The 13,423-nt window shown below is 40.1% G+C and overlaps 1 protein-coding gene across 4 annotated transcripts in view; it reads left to right on the plus strand.

Annotated features, from left to right (window-relative positions):
* The window catches only part of PDE4D (phosphodiesterase 4D), a 972,033-nt gene that overhangs the window by 625,289 nt on the left and 333,321 nt on the right, over positions 1-13,423 (plus strand). The window lies entirely within an intron of this gene.

The raw sequence follows: 13,423 nt of genomic DNA on the forward strand, positions 1-13,423 counted from the left end.
TAAAAAATGAATATAAAATGGAAAGATGCTATGACCCCTTTCTTTGGCAAGCAAACAGTTTGGTATTCAGGGTTAAGAGAAGTTCATACAGATGTTAGCTCTTCAAGATAATGTTTAGGAAACAAAACAGTTAGCTAAAGCCAAACTCAAATACTGATTCCTATGTATCTGATTGTACTTGAAGAGAGTAACTTAGATTCTAATGGTATTAAATCTTTTATGGTTTCTTTCTGTTCAAAAAATAGTGATAAACTGTAACCTCTGGAGTTGTTCTCAATATACATCTATGAACAAATTTAGTTTATGCTTTCCTCTTCTCAGAACACTAAGATTAATTGTTTTTGATGATTAAAAGTGCATTCTAATGGCCTTTTAAGCTTTAAATTTTTCTGAATGTTTTCTTTAATGACATTGCTATTTGAATACATGATTTTAACAAAATTCTTATAGAGTGTATTAAATATAGTCCGTATCAGGAAAATATTCAGCATAGGTAATACAAAACTTAACATAGATTATATGCCCAGTTCAAATATATAAAAAGATTAGCTGTATTTTAACAATGGAGAATATGAGGCTCTTAGAATCTGTAAACCTCAAGAAATCAAGAAGTCATTGATCTGCTTGGCCACAGATAGGGGTAATGTTGTCCAACCCAAGTCTCTGTGTCCAGTGCACAGTGAGACCTAACCCACGTGTTGAAGTTTGGAACAGAGAAAGGTTATTGGAGGATCAAGCAGAATAGGTGGTTTGTGTTCAAAAAGCCCTAACTCACCAATGGCGTTCTAGGAAGGGTTTTTAAAGGCAACATGTGAGGAGATGGCTGTTGCTGCTAAGTCACTTCAGTCGTGTTCAACTCTGTGCAGCCCTATAGATGGCAGCCCACCAGGCTCCACTCTCCCTGGGATTCTCCAGGCAAGAACACTGGAGTGGGTTTCCATTTCCTTCTCCAATGCATGAAAGTGAAAAGTGAAAGGGAAGTTGCTCAGTTGTGTCCGACTCTTCATGACCCCATGGACTGCAGCCCACCAGGCTCCTCCGTCCATGGGACTTTCCAGGCAAGAGTACTGGAGTGGGGTGCCATTGCCTTCTCCAGGTGATGGCCTTAGGGTGCATGATATTCTTCTGATTGGTTGGTGGTGAGGTACCGGATGGTGTTTCGGGAATCTCCATCATCAACCTTCAGGCTCCACTGGGTCTGGGGTCTAGCTGTTGTGCTCAGCAGGCAGTCACCATCCTCCACACGAGTAGAGGTCTTGGACCTGCGAACAGTCCAAAGCTGTGCATCAGATGGTTACATGTATCCCTTTAGTTGGAACTAGCACTCTGTTTTGTCACTGAACTATTGTTCCTTAACTGCTTTTCCTTTGTTTCTGCATTCCCTCACTCCCCTAATTAGTAACTCTTTGAATCTGCTTTGTGGAAGGAGAAGGCCTAGGAAACTGAAGCCTTATATCTACAGACAAGAAGCAGGGGACCCAGAGGAGTTTCTGTACCCAGGAGGACCCTGTAGAGTCATGCATGGTTTCAGTAGCATACTGTAAAGATACTGGAGGTAACTATCAACTGATACTCCTTTATTTTAACAAAACAGGAAGCATTTCAGTTTACCAGCATCTTTCTGAGTAATATCTCAGTATAGGACATTCAAGACTACAACTTGTATATAAGCTGCTTAATTTTTAAAAATAAGGTTCTTTATGTTTTATAGCTATGTATTTGAAATATCCAACTTGCTCTTCCCTTTTTCTGTTTTCAGTTTTTAATATAGCTGCCTAGGGGCTTCCCAGGTAGCTCCAGTGGTTAAGAACCCATCTGCCAATGCATAAGATGTGGGTTTGATCCCTGGCCAGTATCCTTGCCTGGAGAATCCCATGGACCAGAGGAGCCTGGTGGGCTACAGTCCCACCAGGGACTGGTGTTGAAGAGTCAGACACAACTGAAGTAACTTAGCATATAGACCAAATATAATAAAAACACACCAATCTGTGAAATAAAATTTCAAAGAATCCCATAAATAAGAGCTTTTGATAATAGAGCTTTTGATCAGATTACTATTTCAAGGAATAATGAGAATTAATTTGGGATTGTTTGTAAAATGGGCTTCCCTGGTGGCTCAGTGGTAAAGAACCCGCCTGCAAATACAGGAGATGCGCATTTGATGCCTGAGACTGGAAGATCCTGGAAAAGGAAATGGCAACCCACTCCAGTATTCTTGCCTGGGAAATCCCATGGACAGAGGAGCCTGGCAGGCTACAGTCCATGGGGTCACGAAGAGGCAGACAGGACTCAGTGACTGAGCATGCAGGCATGTTTGTAAAACATCCCCGTGAAAACAAATATTAGACCTAAGTACTTTGGCTGTAAAACGTGGAAAGCTAAGAGCAGACAGTTTAAGAGGCACACAGGCTTGATTTACCAAGGAAATGGGCAGGATCAGGGTTGGCAGACCACTTATCTTTGGAGAGCTTCTCCATCATTCTCTCTTTTTTATGTCCCCCATTCTCCTCAAAGCCAAAACCCTTCCGCATTCTATATTCTCCTTGATAGAGTCTGCTCACAGTAAGTTGTTGAAAAGGGAGAAAAAGTGTGACTAAATAATCAGACATGGATTCATGGTTCTCCCCTCGGGAACTTCTGCATCCTCACATGAACAGAGCATTGAGTAAACAGGCTGAATCCCTAACAGGGCAACATCCGGTGTCAGGCACACAGAGCTTCTCAGTGGGCAGTGGGCTTGTCAAGCATGCCGGGAAATCATCTGCTTAGAAGGCTCATAAGCTGAAGATGGAGAAGAGGAGGAAGAAGAAAAGGCCAAAAAATAGCAAAGGGATGAGATTACAGGCCTAGCCTTGTGCTGACCATTTTCAGCGGTCACTTGGTTGATGCTCACCACTTCCAAGAGGTGGCATTATCATGATACACACACACCCTGTTTTGTCAGTAGCTGTGAAAATAGAAGTCCTGTGGGCTGTGGCTTGCTGAGGGTCATCTGTCCAGTGAAGTGAAGTTTGAACCCTAGGCTGCCTAGCTCAACAGCTATACACTCTTTAAACTATACCTACTTCTTACAATCACAATCAAAAATACATTTCAAAAAATATGCTAATAGTCATAAATAGAAATAAAGAGGCATCATCCAAAAATAGCTCTATTGAGCTTATGATGGACAGGAGAATGGAAATAAATGCAAATTCTCTTCTACAAGGGTTTCCTCTGAGGGTCACTTTCTCTGTTTGGCCTTGTGAAATTAGACCTTTCCTGATGGATTGGAGCTGAGTATGTCCTTTTTGTCAAGGGTGGCTTGAAGTTTGTGGAATAGTTTACCTGAAGCTTGCAAGTGCCAATTCCAGGCACCAAGATGCTACTTTCAGAGACTAAATTAGCTTCCTTCAGAGTCACAGCAAAAAGCGATACAACTAAATTGATCACTTGCAAGTGCCTTCTCAAGTTTTTTTTTTATTGCTTCTTGAGTCAGTTTGTTCTCCCAGTGGTGTCACTGTTACAGAAGTTAGTCTATTTCTGTATTCTCATTTTATGAATAGGAATCATCTGGATATAGCCATAGACATCTAGCTGACACCATTTTTCTCAAAACTACAAAGGCAGGGAAAATTCCCCACTGTACTTCTTCCAAACGTCAAGAAGTGGCTTAAGAACTTATTTCTGTAATCTGTTGAACTATTTATATTATTTATATGAATACTGCCATTGGTTGTAAGCATGCTTATATCTAGTCATTGATAAGGGCTTGGGAAATTGTGATAAAATCAAGGCAGTCTGCTGCCATCTAGCTTTTTCTGTTTCCATCTTCAGGAGTTTCCTCCATAGTATTACAGAAAGATACTTTTTTAAAGAAGCAATTCCTCTTTCATCCTTGGGAGGGAGACATTGTATTGGTACTGCAATATCTCTTTTTTAAAGTTATACTTACTTTACTTGTGTCTTTTTAAAATTTAAGATAAATGGTCTAAATCCACTATAATAACTAAGCATCAACGCCCCATCCAATGCGGGCAAAAATTTTTTTTTTCAATAGTAAAGATTAATAAATCAACATGACCCTTGGGGAGACTGTGAAACAGATGCAGTTCTCTTTTGTCATCTTTTGTTTTTCCAGAGTCTAGGTGCTTCCCAATCTTTGCAGCTGTCTCCTCTGCAAAGTGTGTATTTTGTTGTTTGCAGATTCCAACTGTTGGTATTCTTCAGGGCCTGGTTCCCGTGCTCTGAGCCAGGAAGGCAATATGAGCTCTGCCACTTGATACATTTATTGGGCCCTTGTACTGTCCTGTGCTAGACTCTGCTGGACTCTAAAGAAACAGAGGTGAATAAAACAAACATGGCCCCTGTCCTCCAGCATCTGATAAGCCTTAAATGCATCACCCCCAAATTAAATCTGTGATTAGAGGAAGTGCACCAAAGGAGAACCATATTATAAAGGGGAGAACCAATTAATTTGGGGGTGGGAAATCAAAGCTTCTGGGAGGAAATATGCAAGCTGAGGAATGAAGTGTGAACAGGAATTAGCCAAGTGAAAAATAGTAATAGAATATTTATGTGGGAAAAAATATGTACTAAGAACAAAAAGAGGTGGGGATGGCCAGGTGAACAAGTCATTTTTCCTAATGAGTGACTAATTGGTTTATCTCTTCAAGGATGATGTGCCTACAGTGTAATTAATTACTCAGCTGTAAGAGCAAATGGATCCTCAGGAATGGGAGCGTGAGGAGAAGGCCTGGTTAGCGTTATGTGGCCATGTTAATATAGTTCTGCTTTGCCTGTGCAGTTCAGTTCAGTTCAGTCGCCTCAGTTGTGTCTGACTCTTTGCGACCCCATGAATCACAGCACGCCAGGCCTCCCTGTCCATCACCAACTCCCAGAGTTCACCCAAACTCATGTCCATGAGTCGGTGATGCCATCCAGCCATCTCATCCTCGGTCGTCCCCTTCTCCTCCTGCCCCCAGTCCCTCCCAGCATCAGAGTCTTTTCCAATGAGTCAACTCTTCACATGAGGTGGCCAAAGTACTGGAGTTTCAGCCTTAGCATCATTCCTTCCAAAGAACACCCAGGGGGGCTGATCTCCTTTAGAATGGACTGGTTGGATCTCCTTGCAGTCCAAGGGACTCTCAAGAGTCTTCTCCAGCACCACAGTTCAAAAGCATCAATTCTTCAATGCTCAGCCTTCTTCACAGTCCAAGTCTCACATCCATACATGACCACAGGAAAAACCACAGACTTGACTAGACGGACCTTTGTTGGCAAAGTAATGTCTCTGCTTTTGAATATGCTATCTAGGTTGGTCATAACTTCCCTTCCAAGGAATAAACCTCAGTAAAACAATAGTGGTACCAAAGTGTGGTTGCTTTAGTTTTCTCAATGTCCTTCAAACTAACGTAAAATATAAATCCTAAATTTTAATTTAGGATTAATTAATTTAATTTTTAAATCCTAAATCCTATCATAAACACTAAATCCATAGTGTAATCACTATGCTTACCTAGCAAACACAGTGTCAAGAGACATTCTCCAGATCAACTCCTCCAACTTGTTTCTCCTAATTTCTTCTCACTGAGCTGCTTTTGTCAAATTGCCAGCCCTACAAAGGCTATCAGTCTTGGGTAGAAAGGACACTGTTAAATCTGGGGCTGCTCCAAGATGTAAAAATTCTATATGTTTTGTGTGTAAGCTGAATGAGATACATCTTTTATATCTAAAAGAGAACCCCATAGCTTAGCATTCAACAAACAAGGCAGGCTACCTGTTGTTCAGATAAATAGATAAATTATTCTATTTAAAGACTTTGCAGCTTTGGATCAATATAAACAAAACCTTCACATGACATCTATTATATGCTGAATCTCAAAAGAAATGATACAAATGACCTCATTTATAAAACAGAAGCAAATTCACAGACAGAACAAATTTATGGTGGCCAGGGTAATGGGGGAAAGAGATAGTTAGGGTCTGGGATGGATATATACACACTGCTATGTTTTAAGTGGATAGCCAACAAGGACCTACTAGATAGTACAGGGAACTCTGCTTAATGTTATGTGGTAGCCTGGATGGGAGGGGAATTTGAGGAGATTGGATACATATATATGTATGACTGAGTCCCTTTGCTGTCCACATGAGACTGTCACAACATTGTTAATCAGCTTTACTCCAATGTAAAATAAAAAGTAAAAAAAAAAAAAGCCTTTTTCTTTGACAATTTATTATTTTCATTGTAATGTATTATATACAATTTTGTATGTACTTAATGAGATTACTGTCCTGGGATTTTAGGATGTGTAGAAAATACAATTAAGTCATTAAAATTAAATATAAATTATCCCCACCAGAAATACTCCTAGGTGGTTATTTACTAAAGCATCTTGAATCCAACAGATCAAGGAAAAACTCCCCAAAGAGACTGTAATTAGAACTGTTTAGGACTTGGCAGAACTGGAACCAAAATTTCTGCATAAAAATGAATAATGCCTTGGGCTACGAAAATTATAAAATCTGAAGCTCTAATAGCAGCAATACGACAACTGGGTTTAATTGTCTGATAGTGAGCTGGAGAGAGGCACACTCAGCTTCCTGAATCTATGTTAGAAATATATGGGATTCTTGGCAACTGGGGATTGTTGCTAAGCGGTACTCTGTCCAAGGAATGTAAAACGTTTTTAAAAAACTAAAAATAAAACAGTTGGACGACAAACATTCTATGCCATTCTATGCCATCTTCACGATTGGAGAAGGCGATCACAGTAATGTTTATATGAAGACTACCAGTGGATTCCTCATGAGGTCCACCCTTTCCATCTAACTTTTAATATTTCCCTTCCTTGAAAAATTGTTAATAATAATCCCCAGGGGAAAAGAAAGAAGATAACAGATCCTCTTAGTCTTGAAAAAGTTGTTAATAATAATCCCTGGGGGAAAAGAAAGAGGATAACAGAGATTCTCTTAGTGATGAGTGATTTATGTTGAAATAGCCAGCTCACTCCCCCTCACTTCCTTTTTGGAGCATTAAAGGGTAGCAGGGAGAGGGATTCCCTGGTGGCTCAGTGGTAAAGACTCCGCCTGCAGTGCTGGAGACACAGGTTCGATCCCTGGTTCAGGAAGATCTCCTAGAGAAGGAAATGGCAACCCACTCCAATATTCTTACTGGGGAAATCCCATGGGCAGAGAAGCCTGGCAAGCTACAGTCCATAGGGTTGCAAGAGTCAGACAAGACTTAGCGACTAAACAACAGCAGCAGCAGCCTTTTTTTTTTTTTTTAATTTATGTACTTATTAAATTGAGGTATAGTTGATTTACAGTGTTGTCTTTGTTTCAGGTGTACGTGTGTGTGTGTGTGTGTGTGTGTGTGTGTGTGTGATGGTGGGAATGTTAGTCGCTCAGTTTTGTTCAACTCTGTGATCCCATGGACTGTAGTCCACCAGGCTCGTCTGTCCATGGACTTTTCTAGGCAAGAATACTATAGCGGGTTGCAGTTCTCTTCTCCAGGGGATCTTCCCATATAGGAATTGAACCCAAGTCTGCTGCATTACAGGCAGAGTCTTTATTATAGTCTGAGCCACCAGGGAAGCCCATATGTATATATTATATATATTTGTGTGTGTGTATATATATGTATATTCTCTTTCTGATTCTTTCTCTTACAGGTAATTGCAAAATACTTGTGCTATATAATAGGTCCTTGTGGTTCCTTGCTTCCTTTTGACCTAGGGAACTGGATTAGTGGGCTCGTAACTGGATTTTGGTTAGAGAGCATTCTCTGGCCACAGAAAAGGTTTTCTTTGTGGAAAACTCAAACTGTCAGCTTTAGTGTGTTAGTTTTAAATGCTTTCAGCTATGAGTAACAAGAAACCTGGACCAACAATGGCTTGAACCAATAGGGTTTACTTTTAAAAAAAAAATTTTTTTTTAATTTTGTATTAACAATGTTGTGATAGTTTCAGGTGAATAGTGAAGGGACTGAGTCATACCACCCATGTATCCATTCTCCCCCAAACTCCCCTCCCGTCTAGGCTGCTACATAACACTGAGCAGAGTTCTGTGTGATAGACCGTGGGTCCTTCCCCCTACAACCATAAACTTGTTATCAAAGTCTGTCAGTCTAGTTTTGTTTTGTGAGTTCATCTGTAAAATTTTTTTTTAGATTCCACATATAAGGGGTGTCATACGATATTTCTCATTCTCTATCTGACTTACCTCACTCAGTATGACACTGTCTAGGTCCATACACATTGCTACAAATAGGATTATTTCATTATTTTTAATGGCTGAGTAATATTCCATGGTATATAGGTGCCACATCATCTTTATCCACTCCTCTGTTGATGGACATTTCGGTTGCTTCCATGTCTTGACTATTGTAAGCAGTGTAGCAATGAACATTGGGGTGCATGTATCTTTTTGTATCATATTTTTCTCCAGACATATGCCCAGGAGTGGGATTGCAGGGTCATATGTTAGCTCTATTTTTAGTTTTTTAAGGAACCTCCATAATGTTCTCCACAGTGACTGTACCAGTTTACATTCCCACCAACAGCGTAGGGAGGGTTCAAATAGTGGGTTACTTTTACATAAGTGGCCACTGGAAGCATTTCAGTTGTTGTATGATGTTATCACCATTTGCAGAAGGCCAGCGTCTAGGAAATTTTCTTGGCCTTTCCCTCATGCTGGCAAGATGGTACTGAAGTACCATCATATCTGTGTTACATGCAGTGAGGGGTCGGGAGGGGGAGTTTCAGCTCTAGTCACATCTGCCCAATCACCAGAAGCACAAAACGTTCCCCAAAGCCTTCAAAAGACTTCAGCTCGTAGCCCATTAGCCAGAACTATGCCATATGGCCATCTCTAGTGGGAAGGAGATTAGAAAATTAATATTTGCTTTCTAGTTTCTATAATGCACACAGAAAGGGTGAAGGGAGTTTGAAAACACTATGAACCAGACTATCAGAATTTTGGCCACATTTGGCCTATATTGTCGGGATCGAACCCAGGTCTCCCACATTGTAGACAGATGCTTTACCGTCTGAGCCACCAGGAAAGTCCTTAATGGATTACTTTCAGAGACTTAAAGTAACTTATTAAGGTGGAAAAGAGAATAGGGAGGAACTAAGATCTTTGTGCCAAATGCAGAGTAAACCTTGGAAAGGGTAGTTAGAAGGGGAAGTAAACTAGAATTGACCTAAAAATGTCTTAAAGTCAGATCTTACAAAATTTTTGGCAAAACTTTCAAACTGTATTATCGTAATGTGGACAATAAGAACATTTCTGCTAGTTTTCACAACTGTCACCAAAAAATTTGGTTAAAAAAAAGGCATGTGTGTGTATATGTGTGTGTGTGTGTCTAACATTAGCCATCTATACTTGTTTAGAAAGAAAGTAGAAAGAAAATGTATACTATTTGGGGGATAAAAATAATCAACCAAAATAATCATTAATGACTCTTGGTCATCTAGCCATGATTTACGCCTTGTCTATAAGGTGAACAAAAGAATAAATAATAATCGATAATTATTTGATATATTTTAGTCATATTGACTTCTGAAACAATTGATGTCAAATAGATTGGCTTTGATCAACTCAGTAAGTGGTTTATTCAGTACCCATAATGCTGTGAGTCCTCTGTTAAAGGGGTGGATTTAGGATTTAGGGAGTGAGGAAATCTGCAGAGAAAGATAAAATAAGAGAGGGCCAGGTAAGTTGGCTATGGCTCGGGAACCACAGTTGTTTGGAAGGATGTGTAAGAGGTTGATGAAAGTAATGCCGAAATAAACTAACTTTTGCTTATTTTTGAAAAATGATGTCATTCTTAGAAAAATATATGAGAGGACAGCAGAAGTTGGAGATAGAGGTCTGTGTTTGAGTAATTTATAGTCACCAGAAGGAAACTTGAACGTGAACATCTGGGTTTTAGAGGGCCTTGAATGAGAGAATGAGGAAGTTAACATGAGACAGTGGGCCTTTGGATTCTGAAGAGAGAGCCTTGGTTTAAGGAAGTATCTGCAGTTATAAAACACAGTTTTTCAAAAGACTATCAAAATAATCCTGGGGGAAAATATTATGACATTCAGAGATAAGAGCATGTGTCATAGGAAAAACGTGAGGGTTATAGACTGTGTCTTCCCCAAATTTGTATGTTGAGTGCTTACTTCAGCACTTCAATATATATTGGAGATAGGGCATTTAAATAGGTGACTAAGAAGGCTGAGCACCTAAGAACTGATGCTTTATAACTGTGGTGTTGGAGAAGATCTTGAGAGTCCCTTGGACTGCAAGGTGGTCAAACCAATCAATTCTAAGGGAAATCAACCCTGAATATTCATTGGAAGGACTGATGCTGAAGCTCCAATACTTTGGCCACCTGATGTGAAGAACTGACTCATTGGAAAAGACCTTGATGCTGGGAAAGATTGAAGGCAGGACAAGGGGATGGCAGAGGATGAGATGGTTGGATGGCATCACTGACGATGGACATGAGTTTGAGCAAGCTCCGGGAGATGGTGAAGGACAGGGAAACCTGGCGTGCTGCAGTCCATGGGGTCATGAAGAATCGGACACGACTAAGCAACTGAACAACAAAAGGTAGAGACAGATCATACGAATGGACCATAAGCCAATTTGACTGATGCCCCCATAAAAGGAGATTAGAACAGAGGCACAGAAAGGCCATGTGAAGACAAAGAGAGAAGATGGCCATCTACAAGTCAAGGAAAGAAGTCACCAGAAGAAACCAATCCTGCCCACACCTTGATCTGAATATCCAGCTTCCAGAACTATGAGAAAATAAACTTCTGTTATTTAAGCCCCCCAGTCTGTGGTATTTGTTATGTCAGTCCTAGCAAACTAATACAATGAGTAAATATTATTTTTGTTAAGAAAAGAATAATCAGATAATAAATTAAGTTCATGGATGTGGAAATAGAATGAAGGTCGTTTCTGGAAATGTATCGGTGTTGTTTTCAGTCACTAAGTCGTGTCTGACTCTTTGTGACCCAGTGGACTGCAGCACACCGGGCTTCCCTGTCCTTCACTACCGCCAGGAGTTTGCTCAAACTCATGTCCATTGAGTTGGTGATGCCAAACAACTATCTCATCCTCTCTCACCCCCTTCTCATCCTGCCATCAATCTTTCCCAGCATCAGGGTCTTTTCCAGTGAATTGGCTCTTCACATCAGATTGCCAAAATATTGGAGCTTCAGCTTCAGCGTTAGTCCTTCCGATGATGGTTGATTTCCTTTAGGATTGACTGGTTTGATTTCCTTGCAGTCCAAAGGACTCTTAAGAGTCTTCTCCAACATTGCAACTTGAAAGCATCAATTCTTCTGTGCTCAGCCTTCTTTATGGTCCAACTCTCACATCCATTCATGACTATAACAACTTGAAATTTGCAATGATGCAGTGGGGTGTGGAAATGAAAAGTCAGTCATGACTGAACTAAAGACTGGGAAATGGGAAAGTCTGGAAGGACAGTGTGTTGGTGGAACAAAAGGATGGATGTGGTTTCAGCTATGTTCTCATTGAGAGGGGTTGGGTCCTCAGAGTAGAAGCATCCATCGAGAAGTCAGAAGTGTGTGTCAGACATGAAGACATTGATGAGATGGCTAAGGAAGCCAATGTTGAGTATAAACAGAAGTACCACAGCCTGAACAACCAATGAATGAATTGTACATCTCTTTTTAATTCACTGAAACAGCATGATCAAATTGGTCAATGTAGTTTGTATATGTACTTTCAGTAACAGGCAGATTTCTTTGAACTTAAAGCCAAATAAGCACACTAAGAGACTTTATCTTCATGAGGTCAATGGTGACAATTTCCTTTGAAAAGAAAAAAATAATGGTTTTTGTGTCTTGACCTTTTTACACAAAGGTAAGACCAAAAAGGCAAATGCCTCATTAAAAGGTAGAATGATTTGAATCTATACAAGTATAAATATCTGAGCTTAGAGTCTTTCCCAAGAGCAGATTTTTATTGGCATTAGTTGGGAGTGGAAGAGTCTCAAGACATGCTTCTCGCCCTCCTCCCCCCACAGGAAAGCATGTTGTGGAAGGAAGTGATATGAGAGCCACAAAGAACAGGTCACCTGGGGCCAGTTCAGGGACAGCATTCAAAGCATCTCCCAATGGTGAAAGGATCGTATTTTCCCTAGGGAAAATAAGGGAAGGTTGGCTTCAATTACACATTTCACTTCTGTGCCAGATTTTGCTTAAACGCTACCCTCTGGGAAAATCAAGAAATTTAGAATCAGTTTTCCAAATCAAGTGAGTACCCCATGCTTTTAGTTCTCATTTCTGAAGTGTCCTGTTGATCCTCAAGAGTAATGCTTGGCTGATGTGCTTGCATGAATTGTTTACATTGTTGATTAATTAATGTGACAAACATATTAAAAATAGGACTCCCAGTTTTCATCCTGAAGGGCTTACACATAATAGCAACAACCCTTAGGAAAGTACTATGTTATTTATTCATAGAATGGCTTTGACTCATTTAACAACACTCTGTAGTTAATTTATAGATTACTTTTTGACTTTTCACAATTATACTTGGGTGTTATGGTCCTACATGGAGAAGGCAATGGCACCCCACTCCAGTACTCTTGCCTGGAAAATCCCATGGACAGAAGAGCCTGCTGGGCTGCAGTCCATGGGGTCGCTAAGAGTCAGACACAACTGAGCGACTTCACTTTCACTTTTTACTGTCATGCATTGGAGAAGGAAATGGCAACCCACTCCAGTGTTCTTGCCTGGAGAATCCCAGGGACAGGGGAGCCTGGTAGGCTGCCGTCTACAGGGTCACACAGAGTTGGACATGACTGGAGCGACTTAGCAGTAGCAGTATGTTCCTACAAAGGAGAGCATTTTTGTTGTTTAGTGTTGATCAGTTTCTTTTAATGTGTTCAAGACTATTATGTCTAGAGATAAATGTAAGTGGCTGTTTGGTTAAAATGACCCAAACCTTCCAGATATTCGTTTCTTTCATAAATATTTTGAGTACCCACAATGTTTGGGGCAATGCTGTAGGTGCTGGGGAGATGATGCTGCACGAGAACCGGTCATTGCTTATTTTATATTATTCTGAATTCTTGTACAACTCATAAAGTTCAAGTTGTTGGAGGAAGGATGAAAATCAAAGAACAAAAGATAATGAGGGAATTTTTTAAACCAGCTTGTTTTGTCCTGGAGTGAATACAGATAGGCTCAATTTTATACATTGAGTATACCTAAAGTCTTATCATGGTTGTTAATCCAACTAATGACCTTTAGATATTACACTAATCTTAGTAATAAAAGATTAACCTCTGTCTGGTATATTCCATTGTCATAATGTATTTAAGGATTTCAGTGAGTATTTCGAGGAAAGAGAGCAACTCTTTTGAGGAGGGTTTCTTTCTGAAGTAAGCATAATGATTAAATTTAAC

This window comes from Capricornis sumatraensis, chromosome 18 (assembly GCF_032405125.1).
Source record: "Capricornis sumatraensis isolate serow.1 chromosome 18, serow.2, whole genome shotgun sequence".
NCBI lineage: Eukaryota > Metazoa > Chordata > Mammalia > Artiodactyla > Bovidae > Capricornis > Capricornis sumatraensis.